The sequence below is a fragment of the Miscanthus floridulus genome, chromosome 6 (genome assembly GCF_019320115.1).
Source record: "Miscanthus floridulus cultivar M001 chromosome 6, ASM1932011v1, whole genome shotgun sequence".
Classification (NCBI taxonomy): Eukaryota; Viridiplantae; Streptophyta; class Magnoliopsida; order Poales; family Poaceae; genus Miscanthus; species Miscanthus floridulus.
In genome coordinates, this window is record NC_089585.1 from 6,984,558 (window position 1) to 6,999,921 (window position 15,364).

The 15,364-nt window shown below is 43.6% G+C and overlaps 1 non-coding gene across 1 annotated transcript; it reads right to left on the reverse strand.

Annotated features, from left to right (window-relative positions):
• Nucleotides 1-12,058: 12,058 nt before the first annotated feature.
• Nucleotides 12,059-12,186, reverse strand: LOC136462136 (small nucleolar RNA snoR83). Its single transcript, XR_010760655.1, has one exon. It is a non-coding gene; the product is annotated as a small nucleolar RNA snoR83 (small nucleolar RNA).
• Between the last annotated feature and the right edge of the window lie 3,178 nt (nt 12,187-15,364).

Below are 15,364 nucleotides of genomic sequence, written 5' to 3' on the forward strand. Positions count from 1 at the left end.
TGAGTGACAACCTAGGTGGACTAATAAGTGTTTATGTGAGATACACATGTAATTAGTCCACGGATACATCATGTGTGAGCAACCTATGCCATGGAAGTGAAGATGGCTTGGATTTGTTGCAAGGCTTATACATGTGATGAAGGAGCTCATTGCATATGAAACATGACATGGAGTCATATGACTAAGGTGGAGAAGATCAAGACAAGCCTTGGCTTGATGGACCGGTTACAAGAGTGAAGGGCAAGTTAGAGGCTTTGAAGCATAAACCTCGTGGTGGGGAAGCTTGAGCAAGACTTGGCGCCGATGGACCAAGGCAACGGTGAAGAGCAAGTGAGGTCAAGATTGATGAACCAATAAGGTCACGTGATGATATGAAGTAGATCATATCATTTGTGATATGGTTGGTGCATGTGTTGCATCAATGATGGAGGGGATGGAATGGAATGTGCAAGGCAAAGATATATTTATGGGGCATTTCATTTCACCGGTCTAAGTTGAGTAGAGAAGTGCTTGACCAAATTTAGGATAGATAGCCATACTATAAAGAGGTGAAATCTTTTAGTTGCAACAGTTATCTAGTGCCACTAAGTGTGAGTCTTATTTGCATATACCTTGCGCTTAGTGACGTGGTGAGATGCATGAGAAAGCCCAGGAAAATCCTTTGTGAAAAGCTATCTCAAGTGCTAAAATTGGTTTGGTGCTTTAGGGATGAGATAGCACTTGTTTTGGGCATGTTGGCAGTCTAACAAGATATTCTTGTTCACAGTGCCAATTATTCCAGGCATGGGTCCTCTGTTGGTTGGTCGTAATTAACTAGAATTTTAGTTGGCCCGAGCTGAAATTTCTAGTGCAGGGGGAGCACCTGGTGTGAGGAGCGCTCGCCCGAGAAATTCTAGGCCATTACTGAAATTTTCAGTGCAGAAGTCCTCCTGTTCTAACCGTTGGAGAGAGAGCCATTGGGGGCATTTGGTCCGCTCCCGCACTAGAATTTCTGGGCCACACAGACAAGAAATTCTAGTGTGGGTCTGAGTGTTGGAGAGGTTGTGCATGAGGGGATAAGGCTGGCTTCTCCCTCCTTCCTCACCACTCCCATTCCCCATTGTTGCTCTTGGTGAGCTAGGGTTCTTCTCTCTCCTCTCTCTCTCCCATGATTTGAGCTAAGATTTCTAGGAGAGATTTAGTGCCCATTGTGGGTGTGGATGAGAGATTGAAGATCCACCTCCTCCCCTTTCTCTCCCTCTCAAGCTTGGTGCTAATTTGAATGAGGGATTGAGAGCCTAGTGTGTGCATTCGGGATTTACATTTGGTGGCACTAGGAAATCTTTGTGATTGGAGATTTCTTGTTACTTTTGGAGGTTGCCACCTCCTAGATGGCTTGGTGGTGGTCTCCGTCGAAGCACGCAAAGAAGATTGTGCGGTGATCTAGAGAAGTGATTGTGAGGGGTATTGTGCTCGTCCCACGGGAGACGCAAAGAGCAACTCTAGTAGAACGAGACATGAAGAGTGACAAGTGGTCTGGCCATGTCAAAGTGCTACAACTTGTGGTAAGCACTCCACGTGGGAGAGTGTGACTTGCGGGTCACCACTAGCAAGAGGACCGGCGACAACCTTGGAGCTTGTCTCAACGGGGACTGGCGTGTTGACAAACACGTGAACCTCAGGATAAAAATCATCGTGTCAACCTTGTTCATCCCATTGGTTTGTAATCCCCTTACACAAGCTTATATTCACTTATTCATACTTTGTGATTGTATAGTTGCTCTTGTAATTAGTTAGCTTGTGTAGCTTGCTAATTACCTTCTTACTTGTGTAGCATAGAAGTAGCTCTCTTGCGTAACTAATTTGGCTTGAGTAGCCTTGTTAGTTACATTGTTTAGTTTATGTAGCTAAGTAATTTGAGCTCTCTAATTTGGCTTGTATAGCCTTGTTATTGAGCGTTGCTAGTGAGCTTATTGGTTTTGTGTTTTTGCTTACTAGATTGTGTAGGAGCTCTACTTGTTGCCTAAGTACTAGTTGTATAGGTTTGTGTGGCATTGCTACTAGAATTATTTAGGTGAGCTCTACCTAGCCCAACACCTTTGTTACCTAATTAGGATCTTTATAAGGTGCTTGTGAACTGAGATAGAGGGGTGTAGTCTTGGCTAGACCGATAGTTTTAATTCCGTATTTGTTTCGGTTAGCCGGCGTGTTTAATTTTAGAAAGGACTATTTACCCCCCTCTAGTCCGCCATCTTTAACCCTACAACAGTGATACCGATGAATGGAAAAAAGCAATTTAATGTCCTGTCGGATAGGAAAAATCCTTTTAGCAATCAGCAACACTTTTAGCACTAGCATTAACATATTCCTTACAACATTAAAAAATACTACCTCCATTCCATTTTATCTGACGCATATGCATATTAAGATTTAAACTTTAAAAACTTTGACCAATAATTAGGCTAATAAATTTTAACTATTATATTATTGTGAGAGAGAAACATTGTACCATGGATGTGTAAGGAATTATACTATCCAATGATTATAAGTTTATAAGCATATATAATATAATATAAAGCAAATGAATGGTCAAAGTGTAATCTATGAGACCATGTCATTCTAACATGCGCCAGATAAAATAGAATGGAGAGAGTAGTAATAGTCCTTTGATGGATAATTATTTAATTAACTAGGATCATGCCCGTGTGTCGTAGCGAGAACAAAATAATATCTGACCACTTCAGCGTGGGCCGAGCGGTAGCCAAAATCAAAGTCGACGGACACACCACACTTTGTCTACTGCACCTATGTTTGCAATAAAATTTGAGGTTTTCCTTCAAACAAAATAGCTTTGAGTCTTAATGATTTCTTTGGAAAAGTGTAAACATCTCTAATATAAATGGTTGTCTCACATATAGAATGTTGAAATCAAAGTAATATTCTAATCTAATATATGAAACAAGTTGCAATTGAACCCATATTCAAATGGCATAGTTATTGGCGGGGCACGTGCCAGTGTCACTATAATAAATGCTATAATGTAGAAGGTTGATCAATCACCCAATACATTGCCCTATCTTGTGTTTTTTAACGCTAACAGCAATAAAAATATTAGGTTTATATAAATTTTTAAATAGAAGACATTACCTTGATTATGGTGAAGGGATATACATAGGGGTTTCCATATAATTAGTTCAGTTAGCTCTTTAAGCATCTGCAAGTTTAACCACCCTTTTACTCATGCTATTTGATAATATTAATGTTTATTTAGTTGCCACAGTACAGATTTTTCTAGAACCTTTTCCTTTTAGTTTGTTCTTCTATGTGATATATTTTCCTACCTACTTTTTAGTATTTATTGGTTAGATAGTGGAACAAAATTTTCAATATTTTTGGTTAGATCGGATTAAAATGTTGCATTATGAGGCTTCGAATTAAATGTTGCATTGCCTTTTGTTCATTGTTCTTGTGAGGGAGGTTAACTTCAGATGGCAATGCTCTTATTCTTCTTCACCTAATCTATATTGGAGAGAGGTTGATGTTCCAAGTGGTACTTGCTGCGGGAACAAAAAATGGTTCCATTCTGGAGAAATAATTGGAATCCGGTTGACACATTGATCGCTTCAGTTATAGGCATGTGTGGTTTTCTGCCTTCTGAGATATAACAAGGATATACAACACGCAATGTGAGCCACACGCCCACACCTCACTGCTTCTCTTGAAGCACTCCAAAAGATTGAGTCTATCTTTTTAAGTTGGTCAGTGCTTTATTCGGCTTCTTAATTCTTTGTGCTTACTGTTTCAAAAAAATATCTTTGTGCTTACATATGCATCTTCTATAGTAAGTATGTTCACAAACAGATCTTTGGCATTCAGCCTTCAGCTGATCCACAGGTCCATGGTGAAGGTTCCTCCAGTGCAAAACCTACTAATAACATCAGAAAGGTCAGTATCTCTACTCATTAGCTAGGCCTCTGTTGGATATATTATGGGCTTGGCCCGTATAATATTTAATAAATCAAATAAAACTCTATGGTACGTAACATTAAGCGTTGTATGGTTTAATACCGTATGGGATTTTGACTGAACGTTTACTCAGCTTATATGGTTGAAAATTATCCATCTTAATTGAGAAGCTGAGAAAAGGACAAAGGGGTGCCACACGCGCCCGCGCGCGCCGCCGGCCGGGCCGGGCCGTGGGTGAGGCGGGCGGGAGGGCGTGGCCAGGTTTTGCCACTTAATCCACATAATCACGGGAGTTTCTCTCTTTGATGGTGGAGGCAAACTGATTGCGCCAGTTACCATCTCTTCCGCTCTCCGTCTCATGGGATTCTCCGCTGTCTTTCTCCCTTCCTGTCAGTAGCCATAAATCCGTAGTCCCCCGGCTTGGCTCGCTGCCTTTCTCCCTTCCCGTCAGCAGCCATAAATCCGTAGTCCTCCATCAATCCAGATCCCCTGGCTTGGCTTCCAAGAGAGGCCACATCTCAATAGCCCTTTAGCTTCCTCGTTCCGTACCTCTGTGCGCACGGAGAAGCGGGAGAGTAGGTGCCTCCGAAACCCTCGTCCGCCTACGAACCTTGCACGGGGTGTGCGGCGATTAGGTTTTTGGGGAGCGATTCTGCGACTGCTCGTTCGACATCTTCTTCCTCGCAGAACCCGTCTTCTTCCTGGAGATCGCTCGCGGAACCCGTCTTCTTCCTGGTGATCCATTTGTGGGACTGCACTGTGAACACTGTCCTGCATCGACTGTGGTCCACGACTTCGAGCAACGCACTATGTTGACTAGTGCGAATGGAGAGATATACACATGCACATATATGTTGTCACAAACCTGCTGATGTTATATTTCTAGATTAAATTGACCATGAAAATGCCTAATTTTCTAACAATCCAAAAACCTAATGTTAGGTAATTTTCTGTTAGTGGTTTTGCTGCTACTTTGAAGCCAAATAATTTTAATGGCAAGAATTTCATAATATGGCGTGCCAAGATGGTATTATGGTTGACTGCGATGAACTGCTATCACGCCGCACAGGGGAAGCCTGAACAGTTTACTCCTGAGGAGCAAAAGTTCTTGGCTGTCGATAACCTGTTTCGAGGCGCCGTGATCAGTGCATTTCATCCTAAGTATGAGAAAAAGTACATATCTTGCACATCAGACAAAGAGTTATGGGATGCTCTTGAGGCAAAGTTTGGAGTTTCTGATACTGGCAGTGAGTTGTACCTTATGGAGCAGCTATATGACTATAAAATGGTTGAAAACCGTTCTGTAGTGGAACAGGCTCATGAGATACAGGCGTTAGCAAAGGAACTAGAACATTTTCCATGCCTGTTGCCCGACAAATTTGTGGTCGACGGTTTAATCGCTAAGCTGCCACCTTCTTGGAGGAATTTTGCTACTTCTCTAAAATACAAGAGACAAGAGTTTAGCATGGCTGAACTTATTGGATCTCTTGATGTTGAGGAGAGGGTGAGAGCAAAAGACAACCGTGAAAAAGGAGTTGAGTCTTTCGCTGCCAATATGGTGCAGAAGAAAAACTCATTTGCATCCCGTAATAAAAGAAGAAGAACATGCAAGAGAATAATAATACAAAGCCTAAACAGACTGCTCAGTTTAAGAAGAAAAATAACAAGAAAGGTAGATATTGCTTTGTTTGCGGGAGTGATGAGCATTGGGCAAGTGTGTGCCCAGACCGCAAATATAAGCAAGAAAAGAAATTAGCAAACATGACGATTAGTGAGACTGGAGGAGGAACATCTAAGTATGATAATTCTTTACCTTTTGTTCTTTCAGTTTGTCTTTCACCTGAGTGGTGGATGGACAGCGTTGCTAATATTTGTGTGTGTGCTGATGTTTCTTTGTTTACTTCCTATCAGGCCGGCAGGACTGGAGCCTTGCTGATGGGAAACGGTTCACATACGCGTGTTCTTGGTGCTGGTACGGTCGTTCTGAAGTTTACTTCAGGAAAAACGATGCTATTAAAGAACGTGAAGCATGTCCCCTCCATCAAGAAGAATCTTGTTAGCGGTTCTCAAATGTGTTGCGATGGTTTTAAAATTGTGCTTGAGTCCAATAAATGTGTGGTGTCAAGACATAGAACATTTGTTGCAAAAGGTTATGATTGCGGAGGTTTGTTTCGCTTATCTTTGCTTGATGATGTATGTAATAAAGTGGTGAACAATGTTAGTATTTCGGATGAGTCGAATATATGGCATTTATGACTTTGTCATATTAATTTTGGTTGTCTCACACGGCTTGTAAATCTGAATTTAATCCTAAAATTTAACTTAGTCAAAGATTCTAAGTGTCAGGTGTGTGTGCAATCGAAGCAACCGCGCAAGCCTCACAAGGCTGCTAAGGCGAGGAACTTGGCACCATTAGAACTCGTTCATTTTGATTTATGCAAAATAAATGATGAATTGACTAAAGGCGGTAGACGATACTTCATGACATTTATAGATGATTGTACTATATTTTGCTACGTGTATTTATTGAAAACTAAAGATGAAGCGTTGCATTATTTTAAAGTCTATAAAGCTAAGGTAGAAAATCAGCTTGAGAAGAAAATCAAGCGTTTGTGGTCTGATCGTGGGGGAGAATATTTCTCAAATGAATTTTCTGAGTTTTGCGCGGTGCATGAAATTATTCATGAGAGGACACCACCATACTCACAACAGCCTAATGGGATTGCAGAGAGAAAGAACCGTACTATAACTGATTTGGTTAATGACATATTAGAGACTGCAGGACTATCTAAGGAATGGTGGGGTGAGGCTATATTGACAACGTGTCATGTCCTAAATAGAGTGCCCACAAAGAACAAAAAAATTACACTATTCGAGGAATGAGAGAAGAAGAGATTAAATCTCTCTTACCTTTGAACTTGGGGTTGTTTGGCAAAGGTGAATGTGCCAATAAACAAAAAGCAAAAGCTTGGACCAAAGAATGTTGATTGTGTTTTTCTTAGTTATGCTATTCACAGCGTGGGTTATAGATTTTTAATTATAAATTCTAGTGTTCCTGAGATGGCTATTGATATAATCATGAAATCTAGAGACGCTACATTTTTTGAGAATGAGTTTCCCATGAAAAATGCACCTAGCACGACTGGTCATGAATTTATAATTCCCCATGAGCATGAAAATTTTACTCTGATAGAACAAATTGAGGAACCCTATAAGCAAAATCTTGAGGAGGATAACACTATAGTCACTAGAAAAAGTAAGAGACAGAGGACTACAAAGTCTTTTGGTGATGACTATATTATGTACCTTGTGGATGACACACCAACGACCATTGAAGAGGCATATTCCTCTCCAGATACTGACTTATGGAAGGAAACAGTACGGAGTGAGTTGGATTCTGTTATGTCTAATGGAACTTGGGAAATTGTTGATCGTTCTTATGGGTGCAAGCCTATAGGGTGCAAATGGGTGTTCAAGAAAAAGCTTAGGCCTGATGGTACTATCGAGAGGTATAAGGTAAGACTTGTGGCCAAGGGTTATACTCAAAAGGAAGGTAAGGATTTCTTTGATACTTATTCACCAGTTGCCCGATTGACCATAATTTGAGTTTTGCTTTCCCTAACAGCCTCTTATGGTCTTATCGTTCATCAAATGAATGTTAAGACAGCTTTCCTAAACGAAGAGTTAGAGGAGGAGATCTATATGGATCAGCCGGATGGGTTTATAGCAAATGGTCAAGAAGGCAAGGTGTGTAAATTATTAAAGTCATTATATGGCCTAAAACAAGCTCCTAAGTAGTGGCATGAGAAATTTGACATAACTTTAACATCTGCTGCCTTTGTTGTGAATGAAGCTGACAAATGTGTGTACTATCGGTATGGTGGGGGTAAAGGAGTTATTTTGTGCTTATATGTTGATGACATACTGATCTTTGGATTCAACCTCAAAGTGATTGAGGAGGTGAAGGAATTTTTATCTAATAATTTTGAGATGAAAGATTTGGGAGAGACTGATGTTATTCTTAATATCAAGCTTCTGAGAGAAGGTGATGGTGGGATAACTCTGTTACAATCTCACTATGTGAAAAAGGTGCTGAGTCGCTTTGGATTTAGTGACTATGCACCTGCTCCTACACCTTATGACCCGAGTGTGCTATTGAGAAAAAATCAAAGAATAGCAAGGGATTAGTTAAGATATTCCCAGATCATTAGCTCGCTCATGTAACTTGCTAGTGCAACAAGGCCTGACATCTCATTTGTTGTGTGCAAGCTAAGCCAGTTTGTGTCAAACCCAGGAGATGATCACTTGCGTGCTGCTGAGAGAGTGATGTGCTATCTAAAGGGCACTATGAGCTATGGTATTCATTATACCGGACACCCGAAGGTGTTGGAAGGCTATTGTGATGCTAACTGGATCTCTGATGCTGATGAGCTTTATGCCACAAGTGGATATGTGTTTTCGCTTGGAGGTGGTGCTGTTTCCTAGAAGTCTTGCAAGCAGACTATCTTAACGAAGTCTACAATGGAAGCAGAACTCACAGCATTTGACATCGCTGACTCTGAGGCTGAGTGGCTTTGTGATCTCCTTATGGATTTACCAATTGTTGAAAAACCCATACCGACTATTTCTATGAACAGCGATAACCAGACTATGATTATGAAGGTTAACAGTTCTAAGGATAACATGAAGTCTACAAGGCATGTTAAGAGATGGCTAAAATCTATCAGAAAATTGAGAAACTCCAGAGTAATAGCATTGGACTATGTCCACACGTCTAACAATCTGGCAGATCAATTCACTTAGGGTCTGCCACGCAATGTGATAGAAAATGCATCGAGAGAGATGGGTTTGAGACCTACATGAAATTTACTATAGTGGTAACATATTCTATGTGATCGGAGATCCCGTAAAGTAGGATGGTGAAATAAGCTAGCATTAAATTGTGAGTAAAGATCCTTAGTAAGACTCATTTTTGATGCATGTCTTTCCTTTCTCAAAGACGGGTTGGTTTTTACCTTAATGTGTTCCAAGTGGCTTGCTAAAGCAAAGATGTTGTCCTATAGAACATCTTTTGAGAAACACACCTATATGAGTTAGACTGCTGGTCAAAGTTTATGAGATTTTGGTGATATCTAAATACTCATGAAAGGCACTGGAGTATGACTTATATGCTTCAAATAGAGGGGATGTCTTTTGTAGCCTAGTATCAGCTAAGGACTTTAGTGACATTCACCTCACACAAAACTATCAATTCAAGGCTTAGTCTATTGTTCAGTTATGACTGAGTGAAACTATTGCTCTAGATAGATGTTCAACTTAACAGTCTCCATCAAAACACTAATATATAAAGGAAATATGGTTCTGAGACTACTTTGTTACAAACCCTAGAGTTTGGTGGGAATTGTTGAATATATTATGGGCTTAACCCATATAATATTTAATAAATCAAATAAAACTCTATGTTACGTAACATTAAGTGTTGTATGATTTAATACCATATGGGATTTTGACTGAACGTTTACTCAGCTTATATGGTTGGAAATTATCCATCTTAATTGAGAAGCTGAGAAAAGGACAAAGAGGTGCCACACGCGCGCGCGTCGCCGTCGCCGCCTGCTGGGCCGAGGCCGAGGCCGTGGCCGTGGCCGTGGCGAGGCTGGCGGGCGGCGAGCGAGCGGGCGTTTCTCTCTTTGATGGTGGAGGCGAACTAATTGCGCCAGTCACCGTCTCTTCCGCTCTCCGTCTCATGGGATTCTCCACTGCCTTTCTCCCTTCCCATCAGCAGCCATAAATCTATAGTCCTCCGTTAGTCCAGATCCCCCAGCTTGGCTTCCGAGAGAGACCACATCTCAGCAACCCTTTGGCTTCCCTGTCCCGTACCTCTGCGCGCACGGAGAAGCGGGAGAGCAGGTGCCTCTGGAACCCTCATCCGCATGCGAACCTTGCACGGGGTGTGCGGCGATTAGGTTTTCGGGGAGCGATTCCACGACTGCTCGTTCGACATCTTCTTCCTCGCGGAACCCGTCTTCTTCCTGGTGATCCATTCATGGGACTGCACTGCGAACACCGTCCTGCATCGACTGTGGTCCACGACTTCGAGCAACGCACTATGTCAACTAGTGCGAATGGAGCCTCCGATGCCCTCGGCATGAGACCCTCCGCTGGGTACAATCTTATCTCAGTCATTAGCGTACTTTGCGTTCTTACTGTATCCATCTGTATGTCATGTCTGCATGCTGTAGCGTTCGTTAGAGATATACACATGCATATATATGTTGTCACGAACCTGCTGATGTTATATTTCTGAATTAAATTGACCATAAAAATACCTAATTTTCTAACAACCTCTACATCTAAAAATTTGATATAGCTTTTTTCATACGTTTAAATCATTAGAACATAGGTTTAAATAGTTGTAGTTTTACTGATGAGCGTGACAAACGCTTTTGTGTTGTCAAAGCTACACGTCGTCTGTAAAAGAAAAATTACACTACCAACTTTGATCTTAGTATTGCAGGGTGGAGCCACGCAGCTTGGTTGTACTTGCATCCATTGCATGGATGAATCTTACTAACGTGTCCTCTCATTCTACCAAAAGCCAAGGACCGTATATTTTTCTTAAATAACGTATTATCATGTTGAGAACGTTCATGTAAACAACAATTATGTGATTTCACTTCAAATTCTTTGTCAAAATAGCAGTTCAACTGCTGCTAATTGTTTACTTCTTCATTTGTGGTTCAAACCCTTTGCATTCTCAATCCTTCTCATCCTTATGCTTAGACGGGCTTTATCCCAAGTTGATTTTCAAAGATAGAAGAATAGATCATACTTCAATAAGAAAGGCTTTATCCGGTAAAATGCATTCCTCTGCATCTAACTACAAGGGGTTGCTAATATCTCCCTTGCCACCCAAAGTTCATTCAGCTGAAGTGCGATGTCACCACCACATCTGGCGATAGATTGCTCCCCACGCTAGGATAGGATCCTTTTGAGGTGTATTCATAATTACCTTCTTAGGCTATACTATACTTGTAAGGAACTTCTATTCTACTCGTTTCGTCCACGAAAGAATGCAATTTTTGTTTTTCAAGAAGTAAGCAATTTAAACTTCGACTGAATTTATATAAAAAATACTAACATTTTTTATAAAATAAGTACCATTAGATTAGTTATAAAATATATTTTCATAACATACTTACTTAGGGAGATAAATGCTAATAGTATTTACTATAAATTTAGTCAAACTTGAGCAAATTTGACTGATAATCGCATAATTATATTCTTTTGCAGACATGGTGTATTTATTGCTTTCTTTGCTCTTGAAATGTTCGTTTCTTTTATAATCCGTCTTTTTCAACTTATTTTTTAAGCCAAATCAGCCGAAACAGTATTTCAGCTTTTTCAGCGAAGCGTAGGAAGCTTCCCAACCCTAGAGATTAGCTTCCCAACCCTAGAGATTACGCCAACTCAACTAGATTAGCTAGTGACGATAATAGCTTTGCAGGAGTTGTGCTTCCTTCACCAAGGCTCTAACTTGACTAAATACGAGAAATTAGGGCACAACAAAACAGCTAATATGAGTTATCAGCCTGCTTATCAGCTAAAATCTACATTATTTTTTATCATCAGCTAGAATCTACAGTATTTTTCTCTCGTAACAAAATAGTTCTTATCATCCGGTTTTAAGACAACAGGCCTGTACCTCATTCACCATCTAAGTCCTTACTCGTTCTTTTCGCAATATAGTCACCTAGCAACTGGTCTAAATTATGTCTAAAGTTAAAAGGTTCAATGTTCAAAGCAACCAGAATTGCTCTCGTATGAGTTAAAGAATCCGGGCGCAGACTGACCTAGTATATACACATACGCCTCTGGCACAACGGTTTTTGAAAAAAAAAAAGTTGTTTCATTCAATTAAATTACTGGTTTATTAGTTCATCGTTCAATTCAGTTAAGCAACGACGTATGGTGCCACTCATCAGTTTCTAGAGTCTGCGGCCAGTGAGTTAAGGCGAATACGGTGAGCAGGTAAAAAAAACAAGAAACTTGTTTGAACGGCTGAAAATATAGCAGAAAATATTGCAGATGCAGAGGATAACAAAGAAGCAGTGCTTGTGTGGTGAGTTACTAATGAAGCACCTCCACGGGGGGAGAAGGCGCTATCAGCGAAACTCCCAGGGAACATCGATCTCGGCCTCCCATGAATCGGAAGAACAGCTAAGCGAGTTAATCCGGGATTATGAAGGCCATGCTTGCAATTCAGCAGCAAACTCGAAAATCAGCACGCAGTGCAGACCAAACAATAACAATATACGGAGAGCCGCACAGCTCCGCCTCAAAGCCGATCCAGGAGAGGCGGCGGATCGACGGGCGGCTCCAAAGAAACTCTAGGCCTCGCGTGTATCAGACGAGCACGGATCGCTCGCCACGCCCAATCTCACTAACTTGGAACGGGAAAGAAAAGAAAAGTGCGGCTCTGCTCAATGCTCACTCGAAAGAGACGAATCTGAATATGAATCTGAACTAAAAGGATATGTTCAGGAACCCATCTCCCACCTCGCAACGGGTTATGATGCGATGGATGGGACGGAGCAGACGGAGATCCAGAACCGATACCGGTTTTCTCTACGCCTGCAACGGAACCGAGATGGCACATGCAAGCAGCAGCCATCCAGTTCTCTCAAAGGCGACGGCTTCTTCTTATACAAACGCAAACGCACACGATAAACAACGATCCCGGACGAGAGAAACAGAAGAAACTTAAAAAAAAAGCGAAAAACATCAAAATCTGGACGATGACTGGAGCGGGGAGGAGCTAGCTAGGGTTGAAGAGGCGGCGGCGGCGGCGGCGAGGGCTGGCCGATGGCGTTGGGTGCCTGTGCCTCATATAGACGGCGGAGCCGAATGATGGGCTGTGGGCTCTTGTCCTCTTGAGGGACGCGGGGCACCTGAGTTGTTCGTGGGCCGGTAGAAAATACCACTATCTTGTTTCATAATGGGCCTCACCTTTCGAGGCATGCTCAGTGTCGGGCTGCTTGTTCCCGCAGGGGCCGGGCCGCCAGCCCGCCAAACCAGTAAAACTCGTCGTGGGCCTTTAGATACAGGGAGTACCACCGTCTTGTTGGACGCCGGCCAGGCAGGGCAGGACGACGACGACCCGTGGCCTGGTCGATGCTCCGGCCACCGGCCAGGCGTCAGCACGCTGCGTCACCCGCCTGCGTGCTGCTGACCACATTTCCCGGAAGCAGTCCACTGTGGCGTGTATGGCCGCAACAGGCAGCCGATCGATGACACCATATGTTACACTGCCACTCCTTCCCTCCCTCGGTTTCGTTTCGTTTCAAACTTGCGCTTCCCACATACGGCCACTGGTCCCGGTATTCACAGTACCCCCATCCAAGAGCGCGACAGCACGCGTTCCTTGTGCCTCCGTGCCGGCCGGCCGGCGGCCACGAGCTGAGCTGGTACCACCACGCTCCGGGCCACCGTACCAGCGCAGCACAACCAACCGGGGTGGTCCGGCACACCGGCACCTTATCAGCAGCAGTCAGCAGAGCGGCCACTGAACATGCATGCATGCTCGGTGTTTGCTGATGATTCTTCGATTCGTTCAGAGTAGACGAGAGTAGATATTTTCACCTCAGCTGGACGAGCAGTCTTTCTTTCATCGGTCACCCGTGTTCAGACTTGCCTCTTTCAGACCATTTCCTTCGATTTCCGATCTCCCTGAGAGGCTGAGACAGACAGGGCCCAAGCCTGATTGCAGTGGCAGTCGTGGAATGTTAGGTCAGTCAGGTGCTGCTCCGGTCCGTCATGGCCGGCAGGCGGCAGTTCCGACCTGTTTTCTTCTTCTTCTTTTTTTTCTCCCTCTCTGAAAGAGAACGTTCTCTGTCAGTTCTGCCATCCATCGGGGAGCACAACACAAACCAAATCTCATCTTGGATTCAGTCTGACTGACTGGTATTCGGTATTCTAATCCAAGCCACAGGATTTCCCAAGGATAAGCAGCTCGACGTCAAGCGAACAGGGCGTTGGTATTGTCCCCTGCGCAGTGGTCACCATACACAGTTTACATTACATGCCGCGGGTTCGGTTCGGTGGATGTAGACTTCACGGTCGCCACTGCATCGCACGCCATACATGTGTGCGTACGTGCATGCTGCCGCGCGCCCGCGCGCACGCCCCTGTCGCGCTCTGGAGTCTGGTCTCCATGGCACAGCAGTCGTCCGGACTGAATTCATCTGTTGGCCAGTAACAGCGAAATTCGGCCAGAGTTCCGGTGATATTTTGAGCCTCTCTTATTATGTCCGTACCCCATCGTTTTCGTTTCACTTAAGCGCATGGTGTACGTGCCTGTGCCTCCCGCCTCATCTGGGCCATCTGGCCGGCCGGTCCCCCTCCTCATCTCGTTTTCTGCGTACCGCCCCACCACGCCGGCCAGCCAGCACGACAGTTTTTCCACGGTCCGCCGCCACAGAAAAACACAGCTCGGCCCGGCATGCATAAGGAACTCGTGGCAACAACGGCGACGAGCGACGGCGCAGCCGGAGCCGGCCACACGGTTGCTTTGCTCGCCGTCACAGCTTGGACAGGCTGGGCATCTATGCAATGTACAGTGCGACGAAGCCGTCTGAAGGCAGTGCCTTCCTGCCCGTGCCCGGTTTATGTCACGGACGGGACGGATGACGAGACGGCCTGATGGAATCAATCGCCCGTCCAGTCCTGCGATGCCTTGCTCGTCTTGCGAATGAAACGCGAGACTTTGAGGACCGGGCGGATGCAGGATTTTCCCAGTCAGGGATGGCGACATGCATTGCATGTCCCCTTGCCCTTGAGACTGAGGGCTTGTTTAGTTGGCGAAATTTTTAGCGAAATGATACGGTAGCACTTTCGTTGTTATTTGACAATTAGTATCCAATTATAGTCTAATTAGGCTTAAAAGATTCGTCTCGTGAATTTCATCTAAACTGTGTAATTAGTTTTATTTTTTATTTATATTTAATGCTTCATGCATGCATCTAAAGATTCGATGTGACGGAAGAATCTTGAAAAAATTTAGGAACTAAACACTACCTGAACCGCATATTTCCAAGCATGCATGCGCGCGCTGGGCATTGGCACGGACGAGCCAACGAACGAACAGTGTGCTCGGATACGGATTGGATGGCGGGAAATGCATATGGGGTGACGACGACCTCGGCTGCTCGGTAGCGGTCGCTCAAACATCGCATTCCGACCTAAACAGAGGATTTGCTTAGAATATACAGATCCTAAGGATCATTGGTGACATAGCATTAATCCGGATGACGCGACCGGATCAAGTGACCGATCTTCTCTGCGTTTCGTTTCAGTGCTTCTGAGTTTCCCGGATTCAGACGCAGAAAATGTATAGAAATCGGATCGATTTCACATGGCA